Source organism: Phacochoerus africanus, chromosome 11, assembly GCF_016906955.1.
Source record: "Phacochoerus africanus isolate WHEZ1 chromosome 11, ROS_Pafr_v1, whole genome shotgun sequence".
NCBI classification, from domain to species: domain Eukaryota; kingdom Metazoa; phylum Chordata; class Mammalia; order Artiodactyla; family Suidae; genus Phacochoerus; species Phacochoerus africanus.
The window spans coordinates 92,820,264-92,832,576 of record NC_062554.1 but is presented as its reverse complement, the minus strand read 5'-3'; the positions used below and the strand labels follow the sequence as shown (position 1 = coordinate 92,832,576).

At 42.7% G+C, this 12,313-nt stretch overlaps 1 protein-coding gene across 1 annotated transcript in view; it reads right to left on the bottom strand.

The window, feature by feature from the left end:
* Window positions 1-12,313, bottom strand: part of TMEM243 (transmembrane protein 243) — a 119,735-nt gene that overhangs the window by 23,787 nt on the left and 83,635 nt on the right. The window lies entirely within an intron of this gene.

Here is a 12,313-nt window from a genome sequence, read left to right as displayed (position 1 = left end):
CGCGGAGCTTTATTTCTAGTGGTGCCAGTTCATTCCCCGCCGGCCCGCTGATTTCCTCGGCTCCCGGTTTCTCAGCCTCTTAGTAATTAGCGCCTGCGCGACCCACGTGGGCAAAGCACATTTCGGAAGATAGCCTTGCACTGGGCTGAAAGCTTCTCAGAAACAACCGGCCTGCTTTAACCACCTCAGTCTTTTCACAACTAGGACGGAAAGAGGATCGCTGATAAATATGGTTTAGGGTTGTTTGTATGTTTGTTTTGTGAGAGGGAACCTGTGTCGTGGAGACAAACGGTCGAGGAGTAATGCTTCTTTCAGTAATGCTTGTCCACTCATCCTGCTGGTTATAATGCCACCTAAGCACAGGTGCAGACAGTCAGCCTCTTCCACCTCCTAGGCAACATAGCGTCCCTCTGGATTTGGGGGCGTTTATAGTACTGGGAAACAAATGCAACTATGCTAGGTTGCTTGGACAATACAACTCCTACATTGAGAAGAGCTCTGACTTCGTTTGTGTGCAGGAAGAGACCATGTTGGAACAGTGGAGCCATGTAACACTTGGAATCCAAGCAAAGATTCTCGGTGGTTCCTCTAGAGTTTAGGACAACGGATTAGGACAAGGGATAGACGGACAACCACAGAGCTATAGGTTTGAAATTTACAACACTGGATATAAATGGGTATGGTGTATATATCTAATCTAGCAGTTAGGTATTTTATAAATGATCTTCTCTTTGGGACTTTTTGTTCTAAGAGGAATGCTGCACAATCTTGCACCATCTCTATTAGCAGTTTGGCCCAATAAATAATTTTATTCACTCACTGTGCAGCACATTTATTCAACAGATACTTTTTGAGCACAGAGTTTTAAAGTAATCCAGGAGTTCCCATTGTGGCTCAGTGGTTAACGAATCCGAATAAGAACCATGAGGTTGTGGGTTCGATCCCTGGCCTTGCTCAGTGGGTTAAGGATTCAGCATTGCCGTGAACTGTGGTGTAGGTCACAGACGCGGCTCAGATCCTGCGCTGCTCTGGCTCTGGTATAGGCCCGCAGCTACAGCTCCCATTAGACCCCTAGCCTATGCTGCGGGTTTGGCCCTAGAAAAGACAAAAAAAAAAAGTAATCCAGAGAGGTGCCTGCCTGCTTGCATCTCTCACAAGCGTCCTATCTTTATAAATCTTTTTCTTGCCATAAATAAATAAATAAAGTGATCCAGAGACAGCCAAGGTCACAGTGTTGAGTTTGGAGCAGCAGATGCAGACATGTGATTACAATACAGAGAAAGGAGAAGGTACAGTGGCATGACTAACAAAACAAGCTCTGAGGTTGATCACATCTGCCCTCAAACCCTGATGCCCCCACCATCTACAAACTATGTGATCTTGGGAAAGTAATCTAACCTCTTGAGCTCCTTCCTGTGTAAAAAGTGAAGATGAGGAGTTCCCTGGTGGCCTAGTGTTTAAAGATCTGGAGTTGTCACTGCTATGGCTCAGGTCACTGCTGTGACTCAAGTTCAATCCCTGGCCCAGGAACTTCTGCATGCAGCTGGCGTGGCCAAAAAAAAGTGAAGATGATAATGATAGATGAAACTAAATTATCTAACTTTAACCAATTTCTTTTTAAAAATTAATCTAATAGAGATGCTTTAAGACACCTACCAAGGAAGTATCCAAATGGTAGTTGTCCTAAGTGGTAATGAGTGATGTGATCTGGACTCTATGGGGTGCTGTGGGGTTCATGGGAGGGCACCCACCAGATTCAGGTGACAGGGACAACTTCCCTTGGGGAGACTTCTAAATCAAAACCCCAAAGCAGTGTATAAGTTAGCCAAGGTGGAAAGGAGAGTCAAGAAGACAGGCGGGAAAGATCGGATATTTGTGTTGGGTGCAAATGAGGAGGAAGGGGAGTCTTGGATAATGACGCTCTCACTCTTCAGTTGCTTATTCTCTTGTCTCATCAATTTTCAGAGCCTCTGTGCCATTGTTTTTCCTAAAAACAACTTCCTCATGACTACTACTCACCCCAGATTTCAACATACCAATAACTTTAGCTTGGTTTGGGGGCTAAATTCAGGGAAAGGGATTGTATGACTCCAGTGCCCACCACTGCTTGGCAGTCTCAATCTCCATCTTCAAATTCCAATCCCCATGAGAAATGTCAATTGGCTGACTCTAAATTACGGATTGATTTCTAATTGCATTAGGTCCTCCACCCTCAACAGCCAACAAGTGGGACCATATTTTCTAAGAACCACCAGCTTGAGTAGAGAAAGAGGACTAATTAAATAGAGCATATGTGTGTATCAAATCAGTGATAGGATTAGACAGTGTCTTGCTGCCCAAACTGTGGTTCCTGGACCACAGCAAGGCATCACCTGGTAATCTTAGAAATGCAGAGCTTCAGTCCTCACCCCTGAGCTACTGAATCACAATGTGCATTTTTATAAAATCCCCAGGGGATTCATATGTACATTGAAGAGCGTAAATACACCCCAATTTACAAATCGGGCTACAGGCCATATAGATGACCCTCCCAATAACCACTGCTTCTTATTTCTTTTCTTTTTTTTTTTTTCTTTTTCACACTGATTTTCATTGTGCTTCAGCCACACACTCCAATGTAACATTCTGGACTTCGGCAACACCCAGAATTGTACCATGTTTGAAATAAACACACCATTTGGCAAGCCTTCTCCTCCAGTCCTTTTGACACTCAAGGTCAATGTATCAGTCCCTTGGTCACTTTAGTGTCTCTGGTCCTTTGGTCTCTTGACTTTTTCTCATCAGATCTTCTTTCCCATTTTCACTATCTCCCAGCTTAGATTGTGTGCTCTATTACTGCCATTGCTCTTTTGATAATATCTTTAGTTCCCTTTCTCCATTTAGTTTACCACACCTATGCAGAAAGTCCCCTGATATATATTAATCCTTCTGCTTTCTCAACACCTGCGACCAGGTGTCTAGTTCAGCTAGAGGGGAAAAAACCATAAATGCTCCTAATTAGTATAGTTTTAAATTCAAGGCAGCCAACCTCAACTGTGCCCTAAAAACCACCTGCAAACCCTGGCTTTGTTTGGACAGCTTTCTCTCATGTTGCCTACTCTCTGTTAGCCTCAGCAGGGGACTCAGCCACAGATTTCATAGCAAAGAAACCAAAACCACCAGATGGAAATTCCCTCGACTTATCAGCACACCTGACATATCACCTCTCTCCAGGCTCTTGCAGTCCTCCTTGCCTCCAATGAGAATGGAAGAGATGCTGGTCTGTCCCTCATGTTTATAGCCCATTACATCCCAGTATCACAGGGGTTTCACTGTTATGATTACATATAGATATATACATACATATTTTTTTCCCTCTATGGAAAGCATTTAAACATGCTCAGTTTCAATCACGTTAAAACAAACACACAAAAATCTTGCATGAAGCCTAGGTCTCCCTCTGCCTGCCTCACTCTCTTGCCCCCACACCCTCCTGGAACTCTTGGTTGCCTTGGGAACCATCTTACCCCTCCCCCTACTCCCTTGAAAGCAGAGCCTACGTCCCTCTATAAAGGGAAAAACCAGCTGTTCCCCAGTAGCTGGGGGAGGGCCAGTGAGTCATTAGGGCAAGTCTGCTGGGGGCTTTTAGGGAGGTTTCCTCTCTGATAAAAGGAGACAGGCATCTGAGATGAGCTGTCCCACTAGACTTTGTCACATGGGGATGTAATATTTGGTGATGCTTGTACCCCTTATGACCACTGAAGAATGGCCTAAGAATATCCCAGAGACACCAGCTAGAGTCAAACTGTGAACCACACACCTCTGGGCTTCTTATATATATGTTGTGTGTGTGTGTGTGTGTGTGTGTAATGGGAGTGCCTCTGTCAGTCTAGGTCATTTTTATTTGGGTATTCCCATGCTGACAGCTGAAAACCTACTGACACTTTTTTTTTAATGGCCACACCCACATCATATGGAAGTTTCTGGGTCAGGGATTGAATCTGAGCCACAGCTGTGACCTATACCACAGCTGCAGCAGTGCTGGAACCTTTTAACCCACTGCTCCTGGGATCAAACCTGTGCCTCCGCAGTGACCTGAGCCACTACATTAGGAGTCTTAACCCACCAGTGCCACAGTGGGAAACTCCATACTGACACACTTTTAAAGGCAAAATTTGTGTAAAAATGTCCATAAAGATTGTATCCACTTCCTCCCCTCCAAAATTTGCCTCAATTACTGAAATCTGGTTTAGCAGCCCTGCTTCCTTATTGTTCTTGCATGAAGGTTCCAGTAAGGAGTTACTGCTGAATCCACTGGGCCCTTTTCAGGCCTTCTCCTATCTGGCCTCTTGGCAGCACTTTGTGTTTAAAAATTCTGGAAATAGCCTTTACTACAGCTCTTCTGCTCTTCCTCTGCACCTCCCCCAATGCTCTGTCCTTAGTCGTTTTTCCTTCGCACCACATGCTTTGCAAGGGCCACCTCACTTATATCCATGGCATCAATTTATATCTCTGCGCTGATGACTACCAAACCTATACAAATAAACTTCCACAATTTGCCAGGAGACAGATCATTTATGAAAAAAAAAAAAAGCCACTTTTGAAGTGAAATCACTCATTCATTTCAGGTATGATTTCACCGTGTTTCTCCTCTTTCATCATCTCTAGCTGCCTGGGAGAGCAGAGCCTCTCAGTTCCGGATGGACAATAAAATACTTAGGATTTTCAAATACCCTGATGCCTGGGGTCACACCCCAAGCCAAGTATATCAGAATCTCTGGAGATGATACTTGGCAGCAGTAGCTTTTTAAAGCTCTCCAGATGACTCTTGTGTGCAGCTGGATAGAGAATCACTGTTTTAAGGGCAAGATATTGGGCTCAGAATCTGGGCCTGGAGTTCCTCTGTGGGTCCTCATTCTATTATCTGACAAGTCAATAGCACTGACTTAGAGTCAACAGAACTTGGGTTGATTCCTGGCTTCCTCCCTCACTAGATGCATTATTATTTTTTTTTTTTTAAATTAGGGCAGCACCCATAGCATGGGGAAGTTCCCAGGCTAGGGGTTGAATTGGAGCTGCAGCTGTCACTCTACACCACAGCCACAGCAACATGGGATCCGAGCCATGTCTGAAACCACCACCACAGCTCAGGGCAATGCTGGATCCTTAACCACTAAGTGAAGCCACAGATCCCACCCACATCCTCATGGATACTAGTCAGGTTCTTAACACACTGAGACACAATGGGAACTCCAAGTCTGAGCTTTCGAAAGTTAACACGGGTACCAGTTTCCTCAGTTGTAATAGGAAAAATTATGTTCTACCCTACCAGATCAGAAATGCTAGTATATGGTGAGAATAACTAGAGAATTTTCCTAAATACTGAAATACTTTTAGATTTATAGAAAAGTTGTAGAGATAGCACAGAGAGTTATCGTTTCACCCAGCTTTCCCCAATGTTATCCTCTTAGACAACCATGGCACTATCAAACCTAGGAAATTAGCCTTGCTGTAATACTGTTCACTAAACTACACACTTTATTTGGAGTTTGCTATTTTTAAATAAAGCTGACGTGTAGTAGAGAGCTGTGATCTTGAGCTAATGTCAGAGGTTCAGTTTTATATCCATTAACAACTAAGGAAAATAAATTTCCCCAGAGAGTGTGAACATTAAATGAGATGTGATAGGTGAAATTGACTTTTATACTCTCAAGCGTTATTCAACAGGAATGAGCCAGTTGAATATGATAAAAAGTCATATTTTAAGGTGTTTTAATCATTGATGTAAGGGGTTCCCTGGGGATCTAGTGGTTGTGACTTGGCACTTTCATCACTGTTGCCAGGGTTCGATCCCTGATCTGGTAAATGAAATCCCACCTCAAGCTGTGCTGAGGCCAAATAAAGAAGGAAGAGGAGGAAGGAGGAGGAGCGGGGAGTGGGGGAGGAGGGGAAGGAGGGGGGGAGGATGGGGAGGAGGGAGGAGAATCTTATCAAAGAAATTGATTTAGCATTGCTACTGAAGTTGATAAAAATCTGAAACAGCGGTCTATTGCCCACAGCTGAAACACTGTTCTCAACTTGAAAAGTGTGAAATTTGCAGGGAGAAATTAAACAAATACACTAAAATCTAAGCCAGTCCTCTCATGGAGAAGCAAATAGATTGTTTAGCTAATGAACAGTTAACTGACGTTCCTACAGTAACTTCTGAGTTTTAAATTGTGTGCATGTTGTTTTTAGTTAATTTCATGATTTAGAAATTCCAAAGTACAGTTTCATGGATAAGGTAGAGAATTTTTAGGTTTTGAACTATAATACATTTCTTAAGAAAGCTTGGGGAAAAATGATGAAAATGACATTGAGCAGTTATTTTTGTTACCATTTCTTTCAAGCTTGGGAATATTCCTGATAATGATTTTGAGTAAATAATTTAAGATTCCAGCAGTTAGCTTTAGAAGAAGTGTGTGCTGTGCCCTGGCTTTGTCACTAATTTCGTCACATTCAATTGTTCACTTAACCTCATAGGTTTCATTTCCTCAATATGAATGAGATCAAAGGGACAGATAGCTTTTTAAAGATTTGTGGCATGAATGTCATGTGACTCTTAGGGCCTCAGAGAGGAAGGCCTGAAGCTAAAGGGAAGGAAAGAGAAACTGTGGTTGTGGTTTCTGGATGCAGTGTAGTAATATTAGTTTTTATTTAGTGACATTAGATTTCTTTGGTCTTGGGAGGGGGTTAAGGTCTTTTTTCACAAAGGTGTTTTCTCTGGGGACAATTAGATATTTTTAGGACGGTAAGCACAGCGTCACACACACTCAAGCCCTAACCTGCCAGCCTTGCTAAGAGGGTGCCCTCCCCACACTGCTAAAGTAGTTCTCTAAATAGACCTGACAACTGGGTAATCACACTTCTTTTCTTAGAATAATGTCACTTTAATGTTTTAAAGACAGACTACGCAGGAATCCAACTATCTCACAAGTAATCCAAGTTCATTGCAAAAAATAAACATCTGAAGAAGCAAGTGGTATTGCTTAACAGAACATCTATGATAGCTATGGCTAATTATGGGAAATTTATCAAATTAACTTTATATCTGTAGAAATACACACAAGTTAAAAAACAAAAATGAAAAAGTTAACATTTTGTCATTCTTCTGACTTGTTAAGTAAAATAAATAGAACATTACAGAATAGGTGTATTTGCAGGTAAGAACTTTGGGGAGGGTTTAAAAAAGAAGACAAAAAGAAACACATTAAGATCCAGAAGAAAAAAATAAATAAAATAACAAGCAAGATAAAGAAATTATCTTACAACCTGTCCATCCAAGAGCATACACATTTTTTCTTCTTCAAGAGTCATTTATTTCCTGCCCCCACCCCCACCCCCCAGTGAAAATATTAGCATCACTTCCCCTTGGCTGGGTTCCTTGACTCTCGCTACAGTGAGAGCAGACATCTGTTACTGAGCCTCTATTTAGGGAAAATGTATTAACTCTCAGAATACACAAAGGAAGAAATCTCATCTCTAACGCCCAGTGTGGTATTTTTTAACCCCATCCCCTAAAAGAGATATCTGAGCAGAACCTGTGACTATCTGAGATAATTAGCTTCTCCTGCCAACCAGGTCTCCTGATCCCTCTTGTAGGGGGTTGAGTTGTGGATTCCCAAACTCCTGTGACTGTGACCTTATTTGGAAAAAGGATCTTTGCAGGTATCATGAAGGTAAGAATCCAGAGATGAGATCATGCTGGATTCCTATGGGCCATACATCCAGTGACAAGTGCCCTTAGAAGAGCAAAGGCCAGGTGAGGACAGTCGAGCCTGGAGTTACACAGCCAAGGGAGGCCAAGGGGTGCTGGCAGCTACAAAGACTGGGAGAGAGGCATGGATCAGAGTCTCCGTCAGAGTCAACAGGAGGAAACAACCCTGCTGACACCTTGACTTTGGACTTCTGGACTCCAAAGTTGCCAAAGAATAAATTTCTGTTGTTAGAAGCCATCCAGTTGGTGGTAATTAGTTACAGTGGTCCTACAAAACGAGTACTGGCCACGTCTACTGGGAACAGCTTCCTCTTTCATTGTAAGAGTTTAATAATGTTGACCAAGCTTTCTCCTGCGGTAAGTCCTCTAGAAGAACCACTTGTTCCAAAGTGAAAAGGGTCCTAAGAAAACCATTTATTAGGAGTGCAGAGAAGCAAATCTATTGCCTGCAGAGTATGACACCTGCCTATAAAATAAGGACCCCGAGTTTTTACTTTATTATTTACTTTTTCTCTTGATCACTACACCTGCAGCATATGGAAGTTCCCAGGCCAGGAGTCAAATCGGAGCTGCAGCTGTCAGCCTAGACCACAGCAACACCAGATCCAGGCCACATCCTCAAGTACAACACAGCTCACAGCAACAACGGATCCTTAACTCACTGAGTGAAGCCAGGGATCGAACCAGCATCCTCAGACACTACATCAGGCTTTTAACCTGATGATACACAATGGGACCCTGGGATACTGAATTTTTAATAGACATGCAGAACTTTAGTGTCACCTTGCAATCCTTACACGCCCTACTTAACTCATGTTTCTACCCTCACTCAATACTTTTGAAAGTCTTTAGTAACTGGCCTTAGAACCTGTCAGGAAGTTGTATTAATGCTAGAAAGAGAGAGAGAAAAAATACATGTGTGTGTGTGTGTATATATAGAGTATTTGTGTGTGTGTGCATGCGTGTGCATGAGTGTGTGTGTGTATGTGTGTGTGTGTAGAGAGAGAGAGAGAAAGAGAGAGCAAGCGAGTCATTTATTGTAAGGAATGGGCTCATGCAATTATGGAGGCTGAGAAATCCCATGATGCGGGGAGCCGAGGAGATGCAGGAGGCCAAGGAAGGGAGCTAGCCTGACGGCACAGTTCTGAAGGCAGGGTTCCTAACCGAGGAAAAAAAGCCTCCCCGCCAGCACAGTTCCAAGGGCAGGTTTAGAAATAGGGAAAAGGGCTTACCCAGTGGCACAGTTCCGAGGGCAAGTTCTAAAAATAATGAGGCTCACCTGCTAACCTGACAAGAATGGCTACAATAACAAAATGAAGGCTTTGCACAACAGTGCAAGAATAAAATCGCTTCTTGGAAAAATCAGTCTTTCTTGTCATTTACTTATTATTCAATCTTTCCTGTTATTTGTTTGTTATTTTTTGTTATTTTTCTATATTGTTTTGTGATTCAATAAAATTGGAACAACAAACATTGGAACAGTAATAAAATAATAAGAGTTTCACCTTGATGAAATTCCCCCCATTCAGATCTAATGTAAGCAAAAACAAAGTGTTCGTTGGTTTGTTACAAGTAAGAATAGGTTTTAGAGTTAGGTCATTGTAGAGTGTACAATAGGTTAGAATAGGGTAGACATACATTATTCTTGATGGAAAAAATAATAATCTTGCTTTTAATAAGTTTTGTAGGGGGCTTTTAAGTTTTATGAAATTAAGTTGCTTTGATATAAAAAATATTTTCTCATACTGTCCCCTGACCATAATGCTTTGAATTTAGTACCCCAAGCTTAAATCTAAAAAATGAGTTTTTTGTAAATGTTAAATCCTTGTGCTTGTGACCTTTCTCGTCGTTAAAGATTAGCTTAAAACAATAATGGGTGGCACTTGCTAAGAGTAACCACAAGACGTTTTACACTGAATTGCCTTATTTTCATATAATGTTTTTCCACATAATGTTTTGTACCCATTATAATTTTACATGATGCATTGTATCCGTTAGTTTTAATTAAAATTCTTAGAACACAATGCATATCTGCTGTACCATGTAGTCTAAAATTTAACCTTTGAAAATATGATCTAAGCACTGTGATGTAAGTTACAATTAAGCTGTCTATATAAACTGCTACCTATGCTAATAAAATTTGAGCAGTCCAGCACCCTGAAAGAAGGGACAAAGAGGCTGTCTCCTTGTGCTTCGCCGACACTGTCCATCCCCAGAGGGACACCCTGGCTGCTGGAGCTGGACTCTGGCACCATGATCTGCCATTTGCATGCTGGTAGTGTGATTTAGTTGGATCTAAAGATATGAGAACCAGGGGAGCTAATGATGGAGCTTTCAGGGCGGATCTGAAGGCCTGAGCACCGGGCATGCCGAGGGCAGAAGATGACGGGAATCCCAGCTCAGGTCATCAGCCAGAAGGGCCAGGTTCTTCCTTCCTCCTCCTTTTTGTTCTATCTGGGCCCTCCCAGGTTGGAAGATGCCCACCCAGGCTGGAGAGGGACATCTGCTTTACCAAATCCGCTGATTCAAATACTAATTTTATCTGGAAGGACTCTCACAGACACGCCCAGAAATAACATTTAGCCAAGTATCTGCGAACCCCACAATCTGGTCACGTTGACACTTAAAATTAAGCATCATACAAGTTATGCAAGCAAAACAATTTCATTCACATGTAGTCACAATTCCAAGTGTTACCAAGTGTTAATTTCTTCTCAGGCAATTTAAATTACAAAGACAGGAACCAATACTCAACTTGGATCACATGACTTTTCATTTTTATGGCTGCCCCGAAGCATGTGGAGTTCCCAGGCCAGGGATCAGATCTCAGCTGCAGTTGTGACCTACGCTGCAGCTGCAACAACACCAGAGCCTTTAACCCACTGTGCAGGGCAGGGGATCAAACCTGGGTCCTGGCACTGCACATACATCCGCCGATCCTGCTGAGCCACTTTGGGAGTTCCCCACATGACTTTTAAATTAAATACATATATATACACACACACACACACACTTATATTTAAAGATATATTTGTGTTTATATATAAGTATAGATATATTTACATATATATGAGGATATATTTATATATCCTCAAAAGATGAAAAAATTTTGTTACTTATAATTTTACACCCACCTGGCTGGCAGAAATTAAAAGTCTGATAGTAGCACTTTTAAGCAAAGACAGAACATTAAGACAGCTCCACCTCTGCTGCTGGCACTTCTTCCAGAAGAACTGCTGTGTGACCTTAGATAGTAAAGATGCAGGTGCCAGCACTTATCACCCCAACAGTTCTAAACCTAGGCGTGTGGAAGTATCTCTTACACACATGAGGCAAGAGACATAGAAGTTTCAAGGTAACATTCTTTGCAATACCAAAAGAGTGGAAATAGCCCAAATGTCCATGTACAAAAGAATGGATAAATTAATGGACTAGATCCATACAAGGGAGTATCGCACGGAGAGTGAAGGAGCCACAGTTAAATGCATCAACATGCTAACATGGATTAACCCTCACAACCATAATGCTGAACTGTAACCAACACAAAAGGCAAGTTGCAGAGGCTGGTGTGAAGTATGTGGTAGTCACTGGAGGTGCCCTGCTCATATTCCCTACGCCTTATCATTTCAGCCCAGGCCAGTCCAAGCCCTAACCGCCAATCACGTCAACCCTTTGCCAGAGGGGTTCCTCTGTTCGCAAAGCCTCTTCTGCCAGCACACGGGGCAGGCTGAGAGTGCCAGGGAATCAACTCCCTCTTCAAGTCAGCCCTCAGCCAATGATCCGCAGCACTTGCGTATAAATACTTGGGAGGGATAATTCCCAAGTGTATATTCTCTGGTTCCTCAGTGTGATTAAGATAAAGTTGCCCACTGGGGTTAGTAACCTCTTTGTTGGCTGCTTCTTCCTTGTCTCCATTCCCCACTCCCTGGCTGGGCTTTTGTGGCTGTGATGGTTACTTTTACGTGTCAACTGAGCTAAATAAGGGATACCCAGATGTCTGGTAAAATATTTCTTGGTGTGCCTGGGAGGGTGCCTTGGAAAGGGATCAGCATGTGAAGGGACAGACTGGGTAAAGAAGGTGGCCCTCACCAATGCCATGACATGGGTGAACATCACCCAAAGCGCTAGGGAGCTAAACAGAACAAAAAGACAGAGACAGGACAAATTTGCTCTCTGCTTGGGCCGAGACACCCATCTTCTCCCAACCTTGGACATCGGCGCTCCTGGTTTACAGGCTCACAGATCAGACCAGGACTTACACTACTGGTCCCTGATTCTCAGGCCTTCAGACTCAGACTGAATCAAAGCACCAGCTTCCCTGGTTGTCCAGCTTGCAGACGGCAGATGGTGACAATTCTAAGCCTCCACAACCACGTGAGCCAATTCCTATAATAAAAACAAATCTCCTCTTATATGTATCTATATATATCCCTTTAGTTCTATTTCTCTAGATAACCCTGGCTAACACAGTGGCTTGCCTCCCAAAGAAACGACTTGCCTCGGGGTCCATATTTCAGAGTGTGCTCTAGGCAGGAAAAACTAAGACAGTAGGATTCCATTTGTATTTGATTCAAAAAT